Source organism: Tursiops truncatus, chromosome 3, assembly GCF_011762595.2.
Source record: "Tursiops truncatus isolate mTurTru1 chromosome 3, mTurTru1.mat.Y, whole genome shotgun sequence".
NCBI classification, from domain to species: domain Eukaryota; kingdom Metazoa; phylum Chordata; class Mammalia; order Artiodactyla; family Delphinidae; genus Tursiops; species Tursiops truncatus.
Window position 1 is genome coordinate 64,755,371 of NC_047036.1, and position 22,789 is coordinate 64,778,159.

The 22,789-nt window shown below is 39.4% G+C and overlaps 1 protein-coding gene and 1 long non-coding RNA gene across 4 annotated transcripts in view; one reads left to right on the plus strand and one right to left on the minus strand.

Moving 5' to 3' along the window:
- Positions 1-18,203, minus strand: part of LOC109549098 (uncharacterized) — a 47,074-nt gene extending 28,871 nt beyond the window's left edge. The window contains exons 1-2 of the long non-coding RNA XR_002175290.3: positions 18,082-18,203; positions 14,272-14,354 (exon numbers count right to left, since the gene is read on the minus strand). This is a non-coding gene — a long non-coding RNA (uncharacterized lncRNA). The remainder of the gene's footprint in view (positions 1-14,271; positions 14,355-18,081) is intronic.
- Positions 18,204-18,598: 395 nt separating this feature from the next.
- ATG10 (autophagy related 10) overlaps positions 18,599-22,789 on the plus strand; it is a 220,222-nt gene continuing 216,031 nt past the window's right edge. Inside the window, exon 1 of one of the 3 annotated variants that reach the window (XM_019929744.3) lies at positions 18,599-18,648. The gene's annotated coding sequence lies outside the window, so the exon portion shown is untranslated. Of the gene's footprint in view, positions 18,649-18,735; positions 18,892-22,789 lie in introns of those variants that run through there. The other 2 variants (XM_019929745.3, XM_019929743.3) reach the window with 2 other exon arrangements.

Consider the following 22,789-nt stretch of genomic DNA (forward strand, 5'->3'; position numbering starts at 1 on the left):
TCGATCCCTGGTCCGGGAAGATCCCACATGCCACAGAGTAACTAAGCCTGTGTGCCACAACTACTGAGCCTGCGTTCTAGAGCCCGTGAGCCACAGCTACTGAGCGTGTGCCACAAGCACTGAAGCCCGCTCACCTAGAGCCTGTGCTCCGCAACAAGAGAAGCCACCTCAATGAGAAGGCTGTGCACCACAACGAAGAGTAGCCCCAGCTCGCTGCAACCAGAGAAAGCCGACATGCAGCAACAAAGACCCAACACAGCCATAAATAAATAAATAAATAAATAAATAAATACACCACAACTGAACTCCTTGGCCATTGGTTTCAGGTGGAAACATGTCAATCTCATACCTGAGTAGCTGCCTCTAACTCCCCGTTGTATTTGTCACAGCTTCTAACGTAGCACCCTGCATGTAACAGATGCTCCACAGATGTTTTTTGAATAAATAAGGAAATGTTTTATAGCTAGATATTCCAGTTGAGTCTAAACTGGAATGCATGCATCACTTTACCAAGTGATATGAGTGGAGAGTAAAGAAGTCCTTTCTATGTTTCGGGCCAGGGACCAAAGCAACACTGAGATGGAGGGGACAAGGAGACATCTGATCATCTAGGCCTGCTCAGTACTCAGGGCCCAAGACTAATCCCTGTGGAAAGGTCATTCTCCCCATTTCTACATCTAAAGAGCCTGGATCCAGCGTAGAGAGGATAGAAGGTGTCACTGAGCAAGTAGCCTGGCAACTACTGAATTCTAAAAGGAATTCAATTTTAGCACTAATGATATATTGAGCTGCTTGAATAATGAAGTTCCATAATAGTCATCAGAAGAGCTATTAACTTACATCAATAAAACACACTCACACATACACACACACACACACACACACACACACACACACACACATATATATATGTTTTTAATAGTAGAACTGAGCATGGCTAACCTGAATTGAAGGTACATTTTTCTAGTGAGGATTTGCCTTTGCTTCTGCCAGATTCCCTGGGGCATTATCGAGCTAGAAGCATTTGGCACAAACTTTCCTAGACCACACAAATTAATGTAAATACCAAACCCAGTGTGGGCAGGTTTGTGCTTTTGAATTCATCATGTAAAAAATTTTTTCTCCCTCAGCCCATAATAAGACCTGTGAGAGACAGCTTTTCTTTATGGTTCTTTTTCTCAGCAGAGCTTTTTCTCTCTCATCCTCTCACTGTAGCCCTTCAAAGCATCTCGGCTGATGTTTGTAAAGGCCTCAATTCAAACTCTCCATTTCTTGGTCAAGGTTTCTTCTCCAGTCTCCTACATCGCTTTCAGTCATGAGGCTCTAGGTTCCTTTTATTGGCAACTCCTTCAGAGTAGCCTGTGGTATTTCCTTACCACTCTGGTTTCAGCTCTCTTTTCCACTTTGGTTATGGTGGATTTCCCTTTGTTATACAAAGAGGCTCAAGGTGAACACCAGCCACAGTACCTGACAAAGGCAATCACAAGTACATAGGTCCCCTGTCTCTCGCTATCTGGTGACAAGGTAAACTTGGTCTGGGGTGTGGCAGGATGCACCATGAGGCTGGGCCACAGGCAGGGATGTGGCCTTCCTTTATACCAGTTAGTGTGAAAATAGCCTTTCACAGGGTGGGGTGGGGGTGCTGCTTTAACTTGAGAATTATTTTTATCTAAGTACAGAATTCTTGGTGGCAAGTTATTTCATCTCAGGCCTTTAAAATTATTATTATATTGCCTTTTGCCTAATATTTGTATTATCTCCGGCCAGTCTACACTTTATTCCTTTGTAAGTCATCTGTTTGTTCTCTCTGGTAACTCTGAGTAGTTACCCTTTGTTTTCGAGGCTCTGTAGTTTCATTATGATGTGCCTGGGTATATTTATTTTTATTTATTTTTCTTAGTATCTACGATTCCTGAATCTTAAAATTCTTATTCTGCTATTCTTAGAACACATATCCATCAATTCTGGAAAATTCACACTGGTATCTTTTCAAGTATTTCTTCTCTCCCGTTTGTAATATTCTTTTATCTTGGAACTCCTATATTGGCCCTCTTCTTCTAGTCTTCATATCTATTAACTACGGTGACCAATCATCCAGTTTGTTCAGGACTGAAGCGTTCCCCAGGATGTGGGATTTTCAGTACTAAAACCAAGAAAGTCCTAGGCAAACCAGGATCTGTAATTGTAATTGTATTCTCTGTTTCAGAGCTATCTTCCAGTTCATAACCTCTCTTTAGCCATGATTGTTAAAAATTTTAGTGAGTATATTTTTCACTTCTTGAACTTTTATTTTTCAAATAACTTTTTCTTCTTTTCAGAGTTTCTCAATTTTTAAAATAGAATTTGGATTCTACAATATCTTTAGTATGATTATAATTTTATATGATAGTCTCTATCAGAATTTCTATTATATAAAATTCTTAGGATGATATCTTATTATTTAGTGTGTCTGCTGACTCTAATTCATGGTGGATTATTTTCATCCATGTTTTGTAATTTTATATTTTTAAGCTCATTTTCAGAGATGTTTATTCTGTATAATCCTGGACAGTCTAGTTAAAGTATATTTCTTCAGAGAAGTTTTGTATTTTCCCCTTTGAGATACCCTAGGTATATCAATAGCCTAGGATTAATTTTATTATAATTTCTTAATTTGAAGGGCTCCAGGAGCAGGCAATAGTATAAATTTGAACTCTATAATCGTGGGAGTCAAAGACCTATGGTTATAAATTTTTGAGGGAGACTTTTCTACCCAGAACTCAGTCCAAAGTAAACAAACTTTCTTATCCAGTAAGTGGGAATTCTGTTGACTCTTTTACAGGGGATAAAGTTTTAGGTAGATCTTTCTTCATAGGCATAAAAACCCAAGTCCTTAGATTGCTAAGACCAGCAAAGCACAGTGCCTGGTCTGGTTTTGTATTCTATTTTAATTTGAACACCTGTATATTTCCCATATTTTCTTGGAAGATAACAATATAATGATAATAACAACAATAATAAAAGCTAACACTTCTATAGAGCATATATAATGGGCCAGATATTTTCTAAGCATTCTACATTTGGTCCTCATATAACCCTTTATATGATATGTAATAATATCTTTCCAACCTTCCAGATGAGGATACTGAGCCACAGATAAGTTAATTAACTTGCTTAAGGTCACACAGCTATTAAGTGGCGGACCTAGGATTCAAATCCATACATTGTGACTCCAAGTTCTGTATTTTAATCATTAAAAACACTACCTCTCAATTATGGATTTAAAGTAATATTTTTTCCAGTATTTCTTACATAGTAGTAGCAGAGTTTTCAGTTTATTTCAACTGTCATATTTCCAGGAAAGGAAATCCCGAATCTTGATTTTAACATTTCATCGTTGTGCTGGTTAATTTTATGTGTCAACTTGATTGGGCCACAGGGTGCTTAGATTAAAGCTTATTTCTGTCTGTGAGGATATTTCTGGGTGAGATTAGCATTTGAACCAGTGGACTCAGTAGATTGTCCTCCCCACTGTGGGTGAACATCATCATCCAATCTGTTGAAGGCCTGAATAGAACAAAAAGGCAGAGGAGGGAGGAATTTACCCCTTTTGCTTTCTGCCTGCTTCCTGAGCTGAGACATTGGTCTTCTCTTATCTTTGGACTAGAATTTACACCATCAGGCCCCCTGATTCTCAGGCCTTCAAACTCAGACTGGAATTACAGCACTGACTTTCCTGGGTCTCCAGCTTGTAGATGGCAGATTGTGGGACTTCTCAGCCCCCATAATCTGTGAGCCAGCTCATCATAATAAATCTCCTCATATATATCTCCTATTGGTTCTGTTTCTGTGAAGAACCCTGACCAGTACAATCATACTCTATTTTTTAAAAAATAAATAAATTTATTTATTTATGGCTACATTGGGTCTTTGTTGCAGTGCATGGGCTTCTCATTGTGGTGGCTTCTCTTGTTGTGGAGCATGGGCTCTAGGCACGTGGGCTTCAGTAGTTGTAGCTCATGGGCTCTAGAGCACAGGCTCAGTAGTTGTGGTGCATGGGCTTAGTTTCTCCGTGGCATGTGGGATCTTCCCGGACCAGGGATCGAATCCATATCTCCTGCATTGGCAGGCGGATTCTTAACCAATTCGCCACCAGGGAAGTCCCAACAATCATACTCTAATTTTCCTGATCTTTCAGCTTCCTATTTATTAGGAAGAAATTTCAATAAAAATGTATGTTTATTGCAATGGTCCATGCTATTTGTATTTCAGCATTTCTAAGGGATTCCCAAAGAGAGAAGTTTGTAAAAGAAAATCTTGAATTTTTTAAGATGAGGAGAGATGTTTAAATTTGAATGAAGAGTTGAGGGATATAATAAGTGAAATCACTAAAGCTATGGTAAAAGGTAAATGATTGCTGTAGTCCAGTTCTTTTCAATGTGCAGCCTCCCAAAGGCAGCATCAGCACACTTGGGAACTTGCTAAGAGCTACAGATTCTTGGCCTCACCCCAATTTTACTAAATCAGAAACTTTGGGGGAAGGGGTAAAGGCTAGAAATCTGTGTTTAAACAATCTGGATAATTCTGATGCACCCTAATGTTTGAGAACCATTGGTATCATCTATTTAGGATTTAATTTACTGCAAACACCATTTTTTTTTTATAGTTGGATGTTGTTTTCCATGCGATCATGTAAGTTTCTGTGCATCATAAAGTATTAACCCTCAAGCTGAAGTTTACTGCCTCTCCAGCTAAAATAGGGATATTAGATTCCTTTTCAACTTCTCCTTCCTATTATATTGCAGCATTGTAGTACTACTTCCCTTTAAACATGTGTTTTGTTTTTGTTTTTTTAAAGAAGTTTTGTCATTAGATGGAAAAGTAAAAAGTTTGGAAGTTAATCCTTTTTTTTAAATGTAAAATAATATATGAACACCACTAATCTTTTGCATTGTTATTTAGTAAGCAGTAGGTGAGTCTTTGGGTCTTTTACAACAGATCAAAGATATAACCCTAGTTGTATGACTTGACTATCCTAAGTACTGACTAAAAGTAAGCTATAGTAAAGCTGCCTCTGAAGTTTAACAGTATATTAACTAATTGTCAAGATTGGTTCTCCAGGGACTTCCCTGGTGGTCCAGTGGTTAAGACTCTGCGCTCCCACTGCAGGGGGTGCAGGTTTGATCCCTGGTCAGGGATCCTACATGCCGTGCGGCCAAAAAAAAAAAAAAAAAAAGATTGGTTCTCCAGCAATTATTTCTATGTCCATGTTTAAAATGTTTTGATGTTGTTCTTTCCTTTAGCAAACATTTATTTGTCACCCTGTGCTAGGTACTGTGCTAGATGCTGAGAATACAACCATGACCAGGACTGACACGGTCCCTATCACCACAGAGCGTAAAGGTTGGTGGAAAGATAGACAAGGGCACAGGTGATTACAATACAGCATGATAAGTGTTATGATAGGTGAAGTACAGGGTGCTATTGGAACTGTTCTCAATAAAAAATGCAACATAACTACTGTCTGAGTGACTTATTGCTCTTGATTATAAAATATGCTCACAAGACCGAAGCTAACTCTTACTCATCCTTTAGAAGACAGCTCAGATTGTCATATCCTCACATTCTCCACCCTGCCCCCACATTTGAGATCAGGGTCATTCCTACATGCTTCCATCAAACTCTGTATATGTTTCTTACAGTACTTCTCACAATATATTCCAACAGGCTATTCAAATGAGTCACTCTATTATACTCTAAACCCTTGGAGGGGAAGGGCTCTGTCTTTGCAATTCTAACACAGTGCTCGCACCCGTATCCTTTGGTACTCTCCTTATTGCGTGATTTAGGTTTGCCTTCCGCTAGGGATCGCTGTTATATTCTTTATCATCTTGGAAAAAGAATGCACTTTTAAAAAATTGATATCTTCGTTGCTAGGAATATGAGCTCATTATAATCCCTTCCTCCCAATACTGATTGTTGTATAGAAGGTATACCTTAATATTACCCCAAAACTGATGTTTTGAGGTAATAAGGGTAGAGGGAGTGAATAATGAGAATATTATGTGGTACATCATCCCCACCGCTCCTTAATAAATATGGCATACTGAAAAGATGCAACAGTGATGGCCATAGAATCTCTTTGGGGAAGTATGGGGAAAAGAGTATATGTTGGATGGTCGGAGTTTGGACTGAAGTCTCCATTTATAAATTTTTTGGCCATTGAGCATCCAAATGTTCCCCCTATTTGAGAGAAATTCCCCATTGTGTGAGTCTTGGTGAGCATTATGGTTCCAACTCCCTCTCCAAAAGCCCAGTTAGCTAGATATCCCCTCTTCCCAAATCCCAGTAGTGAGGGCATGAGCAAAACCAGGGCATGAAACCTGGTTTTGGCCGATCAGACTTGGGCATTTGAATCTGAAATGAATCATTTGGAGGGTAAGGATGGTTATGTTCCCAGCAGCCAGTGGTTCCAGCATGGTGTCTAGCAGTATCTTTACTTTGGCGGGGTCAGCAGAAGTATCCTAACCAGACTTGACTGTAACCCTATTGTGGTTCCTACTGTCTGATTGCCCTTGGTTCCTGCCTGTTTTTTCAACCTGGTTCTTCAGTCTTCTTGTTGATTCTATGAGCTGTTTGGTATTCTGCCAATAAATTCCCTTCCTGCTAAAATTAGCCAGTCAGTTTCTATTGCTTGTGAGCAAGAACTTCATCTTTATACTGCTTTTCTCAAAGTGCTTTGTGTTTACTGAATAAGTAGTTGTTGAATGACCAAGTGGCTGTCATTTTTTACTCCTTGACCAAGTATGTTTTCTGTGGGACCATGTTTCTGATTCTAACATAAGTCAGAAGAACTTTTATTTTATGAAATATTAATAAACATTTTCTGGAACACATAAGTTCTATAAGACAAGTGATACCAATGACAAATTTGCAGTGCAGCAGGAAGATAGGGGGCCTCTGGCACAATCCTGTGGAAGTTGGGGAGGCAAACACAGGACTGAAATCCCTGAACCCATTCTAAGCCAAATCCCTCCTCCTAAGGGAAGGTCAGCTTGTGTTTCAGCCTGGTATCTGTTCACTGAGCCTTATCCACAGTGAAACCCAAGGTGGCAAGCCTCCCACAGGCTTTACTCAGCCCTAAAAGCTTATGCTCAAGCCTCAGGTTGTGAGGATGTGCTGGGAAGGCTAAAGGGAATGGTTGGCTTCAGGATTTGAGGCTTGAACAGTTTTGTACTCTAGGAATATGGGTGTATTGTGAAAGTTTTTGTTGCTTAACATTCTTCTTCTTTTTTAGTCTCTCTTCTCTCCCACAGCGCAAGTTACAATTGATTTTTAAAGGTTTTGATGGGTTTTTTTGTTTCTAATATTATATCTTATCATTTCATTACATTTATTTATGAAAAATTTTACCTCTGATAACTTGACATTTTTAGTTTATATTTTATATTCCCGATACTATTTTTATAGAAAATTATTAATATATTGATTGCATTTATAGATTTGGTGATGTAAGAATACTTTTTCAAAATGGATCTAAAAAAATTGAATGTTAAAAAGAAATTAGATGGTTGAATGTTTATCTCAGAAATTTACTGATTATAATTGAAAAAACTATTATTGGGTAAAGCTTGCCAAGTGAATAATGATCTTACATGTCATTTACATGTCACATGTTATCTAGTTATAATTCATTTGTAGTTCTTTTCACTGCTCTTATCATTTGGTACTCAGAGTAACAATCCACAATAATGTTTCTAAAAACATCTAGGAAATTTTCCATCTTGCATGCATATATCATTTAAATTTAACTTTCATGTATATCTTAGGTATTATGTTTTAGAATAACATACAGCTCTGCAGTTGTTTTGCTACTAGAGCATTCTTAACTGATTTCCATATCAATTGATTCTACGCCTTGTTGTGATGTAAATAGCCCTAAAGATAGAGTAAACTAGTGTTTGCTCTTTAGTAAACAGCTCTATCAGTGACTTTCTCAAATACACAGGAAGGCTTATCAACATTATCAATATCAATGCCTGCCAGACTGTGTACATATCTTTTTTTCATGTGAAAGCTTGGTTGATTTAGCCTTTAACATTCCTCCAACAACAGATCTACACAGCCTCACAACATGCTCAGGCTGAAAAGTTTTTTTCTGCTTATCTGTCTAGGCTCTTGCTGACTAAAGACTCAACTCTATTAAGGCAGGGGCAGTGCTTTGTCTTCACTGTATTTCCAGCACCTACCACAGGACCTGGCATATAACAGATTCTTGATAAATTTGTGAAAAAATGGATGAATATTAATAGGCTTAATAGTTTCCATTTTTCATAGAAAGAGCCAGTATGAGGTAGACCTACTTGTGAAGGTTAATTTTATGTGAACTTGATTGGATTAAGAGGTGCTTAGATTGCTGATAAAGCATTATTTCTGGGCGTGTCTGTGAGGGTGTTTCTGGAAGAGATTAGCATTTAAACCTATAGACTGTGTAAAGATCACCCTCACCAATGTGGGTGGGCATCATTCAATCCTTTGAGGGCCCCTGAATAGAACAAAAAGGTGGAGGAAAGGTGAATTTGTTTTCCTTGCTTGAGCTGGGACATTCATCTTCTTGGCGTCAGCCTTTAGACTCTTACTGGGACTTACACCATTGGCTCCCCTGGTTCCCAGGCTTCGGATTTGGACTAGAACTACACCACAGGTTTCCTGAGCCTCCAGCTTGCAGACAGTATATCGTGGGACTTCTTGGCCTCCAAAATCATGTAAGCCAATCTGTCACAGGAACGGGGACCCCTTCCAGGGCCCAAGAGTGAGCTCTTGTCTAGCACACGGAAATGAATTGTCCGAGGAGACACACGTGCTGACAAAGCAAGAGACTTTAGTCAGAAGGGGCGCCTGGGTGGAGAGCAGCAGGGTGAGGGAACCCAGGAGAACTGCTCTGCCACGTGGCTCACAGTCTCAGGTTTTATGGTAATGGGGTTAGTTTCTGGGTTGTCTCTGGCCAATCATTCTGACTCAGGGTGCTTCCTAGTGGCGCACGCATCACTCAGCCAAGCTGGATTCCAGCAAGAAGGATTCTGGGAGGTTGTTAGGCCATATGGACTGGCGTCTCCTCTCTCCTTTTGACCTTTCCCAAATTATTCTAGTTGGTGATAGCTTGTTAGTTCCACATTCCTTACCAGGACCTCCTGTTGTATGATAACTCATGCAAGTGGTTAATATCGTGCCTGGCCATAGTGGGCAGTTTCGGTCAGTGGTTCCCCTAACAAATCCCTCATAATAAATGTGTTTTCTACATATCTCTATATATTCTATTGGTTGTTTCTCTGGAGAACCATGACTGATATACCCACTTGTTTGAAACACAGGTCTCTTTGAGGTCCCCACTTTATTTTAGCCTGGCTCCTTTACTCACAGCCTAGAAGTACTACTTGCATTCTCCTAGCTACAGAATGCCAATTCCAGATCATTTTACTTTCCTATCAAGCAAAATTTCTCTTGAGTTGGTTCTATACCACCCCATCTATACCATTTCCCATCCTCTTCATCACCATTTTTTTCTTAATCCTCCATATTCATCTAGGTTTTTGGTACCAGGCTCACTGTCTTTCTCTCCAACCCAACCACTGCAAAAATGTCAAAGCCTTCATGAATGACCCATCAACTACCACACTCTCATAGTTCTGTGGTGTATTCAATGCTAATGGCTTCACTTCAGTCTACTTCAGCAACCTACGTTGCAATGACCTTTTGGTCTTGTCTTCATCTGGAACTAACTGATATACCTGGATTCTCACACATCAATTTCTTCCTCTCCAAACATACCCTCCTATTCTGCCAGTCCTCTCCTGTTTCTGTAAACCTACTCTCTTATTGACACCATGATGATCTTTAGTTCCTTGATTCCTCTTCTTTTCCAACTCTGTTGGTCCCCTCTCAGCATCACTTCCTTACCACCCAGTTCAGACCCCAGGGAATCTCACTTTTATCACTCTCCCACTAGCAACTTTAATTAACCCTGCTCTTTCAATTCTCTTCAGCACCTGGCAAGCCTGCAATTCTGGACTCATTCACTCATCTGTGTTTTATACTTCTTCACCCAAGCAGGATGGGTGGTACTGAGAAAAAAAAAAAAAATCACAAAGTGTAGTGTAGGAACTAGTATCTCCACAAATATAGGAATCTAGTCTGAGCTGTACTCTCAAATCCTATACATCCTTTCTCAGCTTCTCTTTTTTCCTTTAAAGACTATTACAAACTTTTGTTTTTTAAGCCCTTTTCCTCACTTTCGAAAACTGGCTCTGCTAACTTCCCATTTCACAGAGAAAGTAGAAGCTACCAGAAATACTTTCCTCGGGGCTTCTCTGGTGGAGCAGTGGTTAAGAACTCGCCTGCCAATGCAGGGGACATGGGTTCAACCCCTGGTCCGGGAAGATCCCACATGCTGCGGAGCAACTAAGCCTGCAAGCCACAACTACGGAAGCCTGCGTGCCTAGAGCCCGTGCTCCACAACAAGAGAAGCCATCGCAATGAGAAGCCCGTGCACCGCAACAAAGACCCAATGCAGCCAAAAATAAATAATAAATTAATTAATGAAAAATAAATAAATAAATACTTTCCTCAACTTGGCCTCCACAGCACTTCTTTCCTCCCAGAGACAAAAGCATCTGTTTCCACTCCTAGCACTACATCTTTCTCCTTTGCCCTCCTTCTAGTTAATGCATATTATTATTTGGGACTCAACCCCCTTCCTTTCTCCTCAGGGGCTGTGTTGCCTCAGTTATCTCTTTTCCTTTTAGTTCTTGGCCTATAGACTGGATCAATTCATACCCCCTTAAAAAGTGAAATACCAAAGTACCTTCCTTTGGCTCTGATTCTCTGCTGCCTTCCACCCTCTTTGCCTGCTCTTCACAGAAAAGCTTGACATCTCCACTTCCTTGCTGCTTCCTTTTGCTGTTGTTGTTTTAAAAGACCCATCTACTTTGTAATCCATCAGAAACTGACTTAGACCACCACCATAACAACCAAAATGCTTTGCTAAGTGATCAGTGTCTTCTTAAGTTCCAAATCCAACTGTCACTTTTCAGTATTTATCTTCCTTGATTTCTTTGCTTTATTTTTGATACAGTTAACCACTCTCTGGAACCTCTCTTCTTGGTTTTTCCTGTCCCCCTCCTAATTCTTTCAGAATCCTTGTGGACCCTTCTACTATTTTTAAAATATTGATGTTCTCTAAGATTTCACCCTCAGATCTCTTCTCACTATATATACTCTCCCTTGAATAGTGCCTTTTGTTAACATAGCTGCAACTATCACCTGTATATCAGCGACATCCAAATACAAGGGAGTGATTTTTTTTCCAGTGGGAATTACGATTTAAAGTCAGCATGAAAGGCAAAAATAGAGTAGAGTTAAAATTACCTTTGAAAAATCTCCTAAAATACTGTATACACGATTTTAAATATATATACTACCCACCAAGAAATCCTACACAGCCAGTTTTCCTCTGCTATTGGAACAGAAGGTTGTTTCTTTAGTTGAACACCAGATGAAGTTGTTGGCTTGCATTTAAGGGGCCATGTTATAAGGAAAATATGTTTTTGTCTTTTTGCCAAGCACGTAGAGTAGAGCTAATATGTTAAGTAAGTGTAGGAGATAACTCCACTGTATATATTTTCAGCCTGACTTCTTTCATGAGCCCTGGACTTATACACCAAACTACCTACTGAATATCACCTTTTGGATATGCCAATCCAGCTTGTTTTAGTTAGAGTTCTAAAAGCTGAAGAAGTGAGATAAGTCACATTCAACTTAGCAAAGGCATTTATTAAAATGATAACAGTGATGTGACAAGGGTTTAACTCACATGTGGAGTGCTTTCCTATCTTCTGGGTTGATGTTCTTATTCCAGGCAGGTGTCCTTTAGCATTACACAGCTGCCGCAAGCCAGTCTACCTGGCTAGAGCCATAGGCAGCTTCAGATTGGTGGAATCTCTAGGCCAAGCATCACACAAGCCAGTAATCTCTGGCTGAACACCTTTATTAAGACTAGTGGAATTCATAAGCATCAAGGAAGGCATTTCAATTCTTTACTGGCCCTTTCAAGTGCTGTGCTTCACCCATATATATATCACCTTAAAGACCATCCTCATGAAGCCATCATGACCCATCAGCCAAGCAAAATTCCAGCATTTCCCCATTGACTGGACTGAACATTTATTACAAGTTGTATGTATTAAGAGCCAATTTTAGAGACAAGTCTATATATAGGGCAATAAGCATCACCTCCTCGAAAAGGGAACCCTCCTACACTGTTGTGGGAACGTAAATTAGTGCAGCCACTATGCAGAACATTATGGAGGTTCCTTAGAAAACTAAAAATAGGGTTACTGTATGATCCAGCATCCCACTCCTGGGCATATAACCAGAGAAAACTCTAATTAGAAAAGATATATGCAGCCCAATGTTCATAGCAGCACTGTTTACAATAGCCAAGACATGGTAGCAAACTAAATGTCCATTGACAGATGAATGGATAAAGAAGATGTGGTATATATATACACTGGAATATTCCTCAGCCATAAAAAAAAGAATGGAATATTGCCATTTGCAGCAACATGGATGGACCTAGAGACTATCATACTAAGTGATGTAAGTCAGACAGAGAAAGACAAATAACATATAATATCATATGGGGAATCTAAAAAAACGATACAAATGAACTTACTTAACAAAACAGAAATAGACTCATAGACATAGAAAACAAACTTATGGTTACCAAAGGGGAAAGGAGGGGAAAAGGGATAAATTAGGGGTTTGGGATGAACAGATACACACTACTATATTTAAAATAGATAAACAACAAGGATCTACTATATGGAACAGGGAACTATATTCAATATCTTGTAATAACCTATAATGGAAAAGAATCTGAAAAAGAATATATAACTGCATCACTTTGCTGAACACCAGAAACCAACACAACACTGTAAATCAGCTATACGTCAATAAAAAGTTGTTTTGAAGAAAAAAAAGCTTCACCTCCCCTTCATCATACACATCAAACAATATAAAGAATTAAAAGCATCATAATACAAAGCAGTCAGATATTACATCAAAAATGTAGCAACAACTTTGGCCTGTTTCAATCCATATTTAGCATTCTAACAGCACATCACTTCAATGGGACTGGACAGCTTTCATGGTGTCCTCCTTCTTCCTGTCATCATTCATGTTCCATTATATGCTTTTTTTTTTTGTTTTTGTTTTTGCGGTACGCGGGCCTCTCACTGCCGCGGCCTCTCCCGTCGCGGAGGGAGCACAGGCTCCGGTCGCGCAGGCCCAGCGGCCATGGCCCACGGGCCCAGCCGCTCCGTGGCACGCGGGATCCTTGCGGACCGGGGCACGAACCCGCGGCCCCTGCATCGGCAGGCGGACTCCCAACCACTGCGCCACCAGGGAAGCCCCATTATATGCTTTTTATTAGCATGCCTTGAGTATATATAGAATAAGGATGTCTCTTTACATCCTTCTACTATCTATGCCTACTTCTTTATATTATGAGTACCTTAATTTGAGGAAGACTGAACCATGCAGGGACATTCAACACAGTCAACTCTGGGTTGCAGAAGGTGGGGAACTGCACATTTGGAATGTCCCATTATTATCCTTTGCTGGCCATCACATTCTAGCTTTCCTCCCTTTGAAGTTGACCTCTTTACCTCCATTGTTATTCTCTTTAAGAACAACAGGATATAATCTATATCCAGATAACATTCCTTTCTTTGTGTCAAATAGATATTCAGTAAAGATTATAAATAATTTGTTCCCATCTAAAATCACAGACATCAATTTTAATTTTTTATATTGGAGATAGCATTCTTTATTTTTATTATAAAAAGTAACATATCGATAATACATTATTTTTTCTTAAATCTGAAATAAAAAAGTATGAAGAATAAAAGTCATCCATAATACACTTACATAGGGATATCCATTATTAATTTTTGGTTATAATTTACCATTTTTCATTAGGACCATAAATGAATTCATACTTTAACACACTGATTTGTACCTGGTCATTTTTCCATTTTAGAAAACACAGATTACATGATTATATTAATGACTGTATTATTCCATTGCTTCTATGTATCAATCTCATAAATTTGAAAATGTATATATTTTTGTTCTCCACAGCCCTGCAAAGCTGGGATTATTACTAATTCCCTTATATAGAAATACAGATCCTGAGGTTCAGAGTGGGTAAGTGACTGCTGAAAATTTACATACCAAGTAAGTGGCAGAAATAAAGGTTGCTCTAGGACTTCTTGACTCCAAATTGGTGCCCTTTCCACACAGTGTGTCTCCTGTCTCTGTAATGAGATAATGCAGATGAAGGGGCTGGGCAAGTGCACCCTATTGTTATTTATTTAAAGAGACAGCCTAAAGGGAGTCATTGCCTCAGGAACAACTTCTGATTTGGTCTGAATCTAGGGCAACTTCCCGAATTAAAACTGCGCAAAGGCTTCTAGGGCTGCAGATTGAACTCTTCTTCATGCAAAACATCATTATAACACAACAGTATCAATATGCAATTGAATCCTACAATAAGAATTAATTCCTGATCAGTGAACATAGCCATACAACATTAAAGAAAACAGGTCATTATTGAAAAAGGACATTCAAATCTGCAAGTTTAGCAGCAGACCCTAGGTATGTACATTGATCTTGTCTCATTACCCTTTTCCCCCCTTATTTTCTTCACCGAATGACAAGTGGAATGTCTAGCAGGGGAGGGCATCTTGCTACATTGGTCTAAGGAATCTAACCTGGGGCCTAGAAGGCAAAGGAGGTTGAACCAAAAATTTTGAAGAGTTTATGAGATTCTATAGTTCTCTATTCTCTATTCATTGCTTGCCAAATCAATGGATTCTGGAGACAGAGTACTGCAAATATCCTGTTGAACTCTTTTTTCCCCACATAGTCCAAAGGTGTTACGCATTCTTTTATCACAGATAATTTGCTATTGATCTACTTTCTCATTTATGTCTTCTTGGCCCTCACACTACGCAGTTGGTCAAGATTTTGGTTTCCCTGGGGCAGCTGTCCTCTTATGCCTCCAAAGACTCTGGATTGACTTTCCCTTCAGGGTCCTGGACACTTCATTGAGACTTGGGACTAAAGGTCCACAGTGAGAACGTATTCCTATGAGGTTTTTGGGTACAAATTGCCAGGGCTTATTAAAATATAATTTTCAGAAAAAGATAAAATGATGACTTTCATACAGATATAAAAAAGGGCACATGTTAAAGAATTCATTTTACTCATATAATATGAGAGAACCAGGCAAAATGGGACAGCACTGATTCTTCCATGGGTAGGATGGGACAAATAAAATCACTACCGGAAGGACAGAAGTTACACATTTATCAATTACCCATGACTTACAAAGAACAGCAAAATAGCTCAATGAATAAGGCTAGAATCTAATAACCCAGAAGAATATGTTATAGACGCGCATAATTTTTTTAATACCCCTCCTTCAAAAATGAAAGAACATAGGGCCATCCCAACCAATTCCAGTGGAATAAGACAAGTAACCTGGATAATATCAGACCACTGCCAGAGAGATCCCTTTAGAACACTGAATTTCCCTGACAAATCTAAAACACAAGTTATAATTCCAAAATGTCCTCAAATGTTTAAAAGATAAAAATGTCCAACCAAGAATATTAGAAAATGGAGTAAATATCAAAATTCACTAAAATATTCCATAATTATTCATACCAGCTTTATTTATAGTAGCCAAAAGCTGAAAATAACCTAAACGTCCTTCCCAGATGAATGGATAGATAAACTGTGGCAACCACCAATTTTTTTACTGTCTCTATAGTTTTGCCAACTATAGTTTTTTTCCTCTCATTCTTTAAGGTAAGTACTATGTACACAGAGCTTCAAGATAAGTTTCTTATCTCTGTCGTCCAATCAGATTAGCTCCTCTCTTTCTTTTATGTAATTTACCTTTTCCTGAGGACCTCCTGGAAGGTGGTAGAGGACATCTGCCTACTACAGGCTGCAGCAGAGATAGCTATTCTCCCCCTGTATCTACTTTCCCCTTCTTCATTTTAATAAAACAATCCCACTTTGTCAAGGTTTGACTGAGCCCTTGGCTACCTAGCTAGAGACTGCATTTCCTACTTTCCATGTATCTTGGTATGGCCCAGAGGATATGTGCAGAAAGAATATGTATAAAAGTATTCATTGATTAAAGGAAAACACTAAATATAATACAGTTTGTATAACCCTATTTTGGATTTTTTTTCCCACTTTACAGTGTCTCAGCAAAATAAAATAAATGAAAAGCCAGAAGTCTCAAGTTCTTTGAGGCCCTGTGGGAAACATGGACATTTAAAGTGGAATGGACAAACAGAAACCTGTGAGGGTGAAAACAAGAATGGTCAGGGAGCTAGAAGGAGAATCAAGGGATTATGGTTTTATGGAAGCTAAGGGAAGCAAGACTTTTTTTAGAAGTGATCAACATGTCCAAATGAAACAGAGAAATCCAATAAAATAAGGAATGAAAATGATTAATGATTCATAGATAATTACCTTCAGTCTCAGTTTCATATCAATAAAATGGGTATCTCATGTGGTTATTACAAGATTAAACTAAACATAAGCTTCTGGTTTGTGGTAGGTGCTCAACAAATTTTATACCTTCCTTTCTCTCTTTTTGTGATTAACTCATTGTTTTATTCTAATACTAATTACTAGTGAGAAGCCCTGCTCGAGGCTGGGTAGGCACTGATGACAGACTGCACTAAAGTACTGTGTAGTGTACAGCCTGCCAGTACTATCCCTTGCCTGGAAGTTACCTGATTTACTTTTAGTTTCTTTGGTTTTGGCAGGTGAATCATGAAACTTAAAAACATCTCAAATGCAAAAAAAAAATTTGTTAACATGGTGTGTTGTTAATGCATGAAAAGTGTTTGTAAATTACTGAATACAATGTAAAGCAACACATTCTTATCATTGTATTAAAGCTTTATGTTTTTACTTATTTCTATTTTTTGGCCCTGCCACACAGCTTGCGGGATCTTATTTCCCTGAACCTGGGTCAGGGCAGTGAAAGCACGGAGTCCTAACCACTGGACTGCCAGGGAATTCCCATAAAGCTGTATGTTGTAAAGATAACTGCTTAAAGTTGGAGACACCCACCCACTGAAATTCTCATTGCCCTGTGATTTTTAAAAAAGCAAGTGGATAATTTTAATTGTCAGCTGTCTGATTAATTTATATCTATAGTTGCTCAAACATGTTAGGACAGTTCATCTTTACTAGCAGAATCTTTTTTAAAATTGAGTTTTAAACTATTTTACATGCAGTAAAATCTATCCCTTTTATGAGTTTTGGCAAACAAAGATCTAGAACACTTCCATTACCCCTCAAAACTTCCTCAAGCCCCTTTTTAGTCATTCCCTTCCCTTGGTCACTACTGATCAGTGTTGTCCCTTTTTCAGACCCTTTTACTTTTAAATAATTATAGGCTCACAGGAAATTGCAAGAATAGTACATAGAGTCCTGAGTACCCAACACCTAGCTTTCTCCAGTGGTGACATCTTACATAACTGTCGTACAAGATCAAAACCATGACCTGCATGTTTGAAGGCAGATTTTCCTTTCGCTTCTTTGCCTGTTTACTCTTTTCTTTTGACACAAATTTAATTGTTGTGTTAAGAGGAGCAGATGCTAGTTTTCCCTTAGATGTCTGCAGTTGCATTTTCAGTATTTCAGTTGGATCACCGCTGTTACTCCTACATCTTTCTCTAGTCTTTTCATTATTCCACCTTTTCCCAATTTAATTCTCCTGCTAGATTTTTTTTTTTTTTTCTGAGCTTTGTGACACAGCTGGTACTACTGCCAATTCCCGAATCCCTAACTTTTAACCTCGGTCTTTAAGTTTCAAAGGGGATGGTGCTTGTGCCTAATTGTTGTGTTCACAGTAATTTTGCAGCTTGCGTTATGAGAGCCGGCACGGTTCTCCAACCCCCGAGAGACGTTCTAGGGGCACTAAACGGTTCAGCTCCGTTCTTGCCCTACCTTTCACCATTGGTCATCCTTTTATTTTCCAGATACTTGGCTGTTTGTTAGAGGAGAGTATGCAGTGTCTCTCGAAACCGCTGGCAACCCCTCCTCTCCCTCAATGCGCCGCCTTTGTAATGCGCTGAGGAAACAGCCGCACTTCGGCTCTTTAGGCCGTTGAAGTGCGGGGCGGGGTCTCGGCGGCCGCCGTAGCAAACTGCAGGGAGGTCACGCCTTCCGGCCTCCGCCCCACGCACGAGGCCCACGACGTCAGCCGCCCGCGCGAGCCTAGTCCTAGGCTGTGCGGGAGGTCCAGTGCGCATGCTCTGACTGGGTCGCCTCTGGCGACGGAGGCTGAGGGCGGTGTAGAGAGCGGTCTAACTAGTGGGCGTCTCTGCTGGCTGGCTCTGCTCCTGTGCCACCGCCCTCTTGGCCCCCGGGGGCCCGTTGCTCCCCTCCCCGCTACCGCTGGCTCGGCGGTACCTCGCAGGGTGAAGGCTCCCTCTCCCCGGCTCCCCTTCCCCCCACCCCGTCGCCCCGCCCACTCTGGGCTGGGCGGCAGGGTCAGGGGCCGAGCGGAGCCGGGTGAGTATTCCCACAACCTTTGCCGGCCGTTTCTTTCCGGCTCTGTTTCCCGCACGGTCCTCACCCAACTGCCGGGGTAGAGAGGAAGGGCGGGCGCGGGTGGGCGGGAAACAGCCCAGCCCCGAACAAAAGGCTGGGGAAGCGGGGCTCCCGCCGGTGAAATGCAGGCCGGGTCGCGCTGGAGCCGCTGGCGGGTGTGGATCGCACTCCTAGGCCACCATGGAGACCTCACCCTCGATTTAGGTAGTTACAGACCTGTGTTTAAAGCCTGTACCGAGACAGAAATTCTTTGCCTCGTAACCTTGAAACAGGATATGAAATTACTGGTGATTCCAGTGGTTAAGTGCCACTTAACTTGAAGGAGTTTCTAATCATCAAGAATTAGAAGATTTTCTTCCAAATAACGTATCTACTCAGCATTTGAAATCACGAATGGGGGGTGGGTGGGATAAAGGAATAGTTAACTGATTTGTAGAAACAAACTTTTATGATGGTAGAAATTATAAACATCTCTGACAAGGCGAAAGGATAGCTACATGTCTTTTCAAAGTCAAAATAGAGCCTTGTCTAATAGGCCCACCTGCGAATCAATTAATTATCTAGGGGACTATACTTTTGCTTGACATAGTATCGATTAGGGCCCAAGCTTTGCAGTTACTTTTTTTTTTGTCTAATGGAGCAAATTATTTCTGACTGGGAGAAAAAAATACTACTAATGATTATAGTTTTATTGCCCTATTTCCAAGATTTTTATAATTTTTACCGTTGAGCTTGCTCCTTCATTATGAGTTCAGTAAATCTTTGCCACAGGCTCACTTTGTATGAATCATGTTTATAACGTTTCAGAAATGACACTTCGACAGTGGCCTCACTCTTAAGTGGCGAAAGCTTAGTTTAAACTTTTCAGAAGTGGAAGACATAGGCCCTATGTAGTGTTCAATTACATTATTAGAATCCTGCATAGAATCCTCCTTGCTTCTGAAGGGTCAAATATGGACAAGAGGAGACATTTACTAAATGAAAACTTGGCCAAAAAAAAAAAAGTTGAGTATTGAGAAAGTCAAATTAAAGTTTTGCAATTACAAGGTTTAAAAATTGATATTTTACTTGAAACTAGTGGAAACAGTCTTTTCACTGGTTCTAAACTGGATTCATTGGATATACAATAGAATGTTACAAGATTATGCTTTTAAGTTTCTGAGAATGATAAGCAACCCCTTAGGAAAAACAAGTAGGGTAAAGTTTATCTAAGTAGTTTCCTTAAGACTGGGCTTGATTTGGTTATTAATATCTTTGAAGCCTAGAGACCGTTTGGGACCCTAGAGGCAGTGTTTGAAACATAAACATGCTCAGGGAACCATAACAACAACAGAATGCCCTAGAGATTATTTGGTGATTAACAAATGTTTTCAGGGGCCAAGTGCAGCTGGGTATAAAACAACTGGAAAATAGGGAAACAGAGAAGAAACCCTATGTAAAAGCATCCAGATTAGGGAGAGGCAGCTGAAAACGATGTAGACCCAGAGGCTCCTCTAATGTACCTGGCACCCCAGGCCTTATTGAACTTGTAGGTTTATAGGACCCAGAAAGAGTATTTACTAATATGAATTTAGCTTTGAAGTTAGGGTTATTTCATATCACTGTCATGTAATAGCTTTTCGAGAAAAACTTTTTAATCATCTCTTCTGAGTTCAAGAACTTACAATAGTTTCCTGTTGTCCTCTGTTTTAAATAGAATCTCTTTAGAGTTTTAAGGTGATTTAGAAACTGCTCCACTCCCCCTTCCCACCCCCAGTATTCCTATATTCCTTAATATTCCTAACACTCTCTATTTAGGCTCTTTACCTGTCTACTCTGCCTCATTTCAACCTGTTCCTAGATTCACTGACTGCCCCCACTCTTCATCATTTTTTGTAGCATCTCTGCCTTTCAGTATCCTTTTATACTTCTAGGATTATCTGAAATGTAACTCTTCTAGAGCAGAGGCTCTGGTGCCAGACTGACTGCCTTAGGTCAAACTGCCACATTTAACAGCTGTTACCTTGGACAAATTGCTTAACCTCTCTGTCCCAATTTCCTCATCTGTAAAATGGCGAAAATCACAGTGACTACCTCATAGGGTTGCTGTGAGGATTTAACAAGTTACTATAGTTTTGGTACATAGTAAGAGCTGAATACATGCTATTGTAATGATTATTTAATCCATAGTAATTCTTTAGACAGTGGTTGTACAATTTATCACTAATTTTTACTGTCTTTTATTGTCTAATGTTCTTTTCAGTTTGAATCTTTTCTTATAAATTTGATCTGTTGAGGGCAAAGATCATATATTATAATCTTTTAAAAAAGTCCCTTAAAGTTCTCCCAGGATGATTCTGGGGGCTCGATATATTTTTTCCCTATCTTACTATCTAGTTTTCTATTTTCTGTTTTCCATTTTACTTCTGTTGCTTATATTTTAAAATGTATACCCTATTTTGCTCTAAAAGTACTTACAGTAGATTATAAACTATATATAATATAAAAACATACAAAATAAAGGTAAATCAGTCATGAAAATATGAAGCTTGAATAGAAAGGTGAGGTTGGGGTGAATTATACTCAAATATATACTGTGACCATTTGTATAATTGTTAGTGGTGGGATACAGACTGAGTTATGAGTTTCATGATGGTCAGAGGAAAGAAGGAAACATATCACTTGCTGAGGAAAAACATAGCTTCCTTGGAAGTATTTAGTGAGTGAAATGCACATTGTGATCACAGATTTCAAAGATATGCATGCAAAGTCATACTAAGAAACCCTAGGGTTAAGTTCTCCAACCTTGTTAAGCCTACTTCTCATTTTTTCTCAAAGGGGGCTCAACTGCCATTTTTATGGAACTGTTCCATACATTGCAGGATGCTTATACTTGGTCCCTGAGCACTAAATGGCAATAGCAGACTACAACCTCCACCCACCCTTTGTGACAACCCAGTGTGATCCTACTCATTTCCAAACAACCCCTTCAAGAGTGGTTCCTCCTGATGTTGGGAACCATTGGACCTTATCTGCCCATACTTTATACAACCTATGCTTCAACTACTGCCTTTTTTTTTTTCCTTTTAACCTAGCATATTCTTTTCAGGCCCTGTCTTGCTGGAGCACTTCCATCTTTTTGACATGCTTTTGTCTCCACTTGGTAGGCCCTTATTCAAATTTCAAAATTCAATTCTGCGTTTTCCAGACTCCCTGTTTTTTTGGAGTCTTCTCTGATTTTCCCAGAAAAAATTTGACACTTCTTCCTCTGAGGACACACACATAGCAAGTGCTAGGATATTGTAGGTACTGAGTGAATGAATGAAAAGCTTGCGGAAATAAGAAGGCACATTAATCTAGCCTTTAATGGAGACTTTGCAAGAAGAAAAATTTAAAGGGACTGTCTCTTCCGTTACAAAAAAGTCCAACAGCTTTTTTTTTTTTTCCAAAAAATAATGACACTTGGTAATATATTTTAAAAACACATTGCTCTATCATATATTCAGACTATTTAGACCAGCACTGAGTCCATAACCTCTGATACAATGTTGATCTTTTTGTACCTTCTTATTTGTTGAATATCTTTGGCCAAGGTCATAAGCCTTTAGTTCCTGGTTCTGGTCTAATGAGCATATGTGCTGACTAGAGTTAGTTCTACAAGTCCCACTGTTCAAAGGCAGCAAAAGAGTTTGAGCTGATGGATCAGTTCAAATCATCACTGTCGGAGGAACAATTTCTCTCATGTGCATGCAGAGAAGTCTTGGTTTATGTAAAAAAATGATAATCTTCTTATAAAAGTAATGACACCGGTATCAGAAAGATTAGATGTCATATAAATCTGTTGTTTGAATGGGAAAAGATCCAATTGATGAATAGGCTTAAAAGTTTAGTTGAAGAAAGGTGCTGTAAAGAGGTAGAGATATGTAAAATAAATTCATTTAAAATTTTGAATTTTCCTTTTGTTCCTTACAATTTTTACTTAATATTTACCATGTGCTTAACTCTGTTATAGGTGCTAAGATATAAAATTGTAAGTCACAGGTCCTCAGCAGTTTAGACATTGCTCTATCATCTTCCGATTTTCCTTGCTGTGGAAGAGATGGCTGAGGCTACACTGATTTTT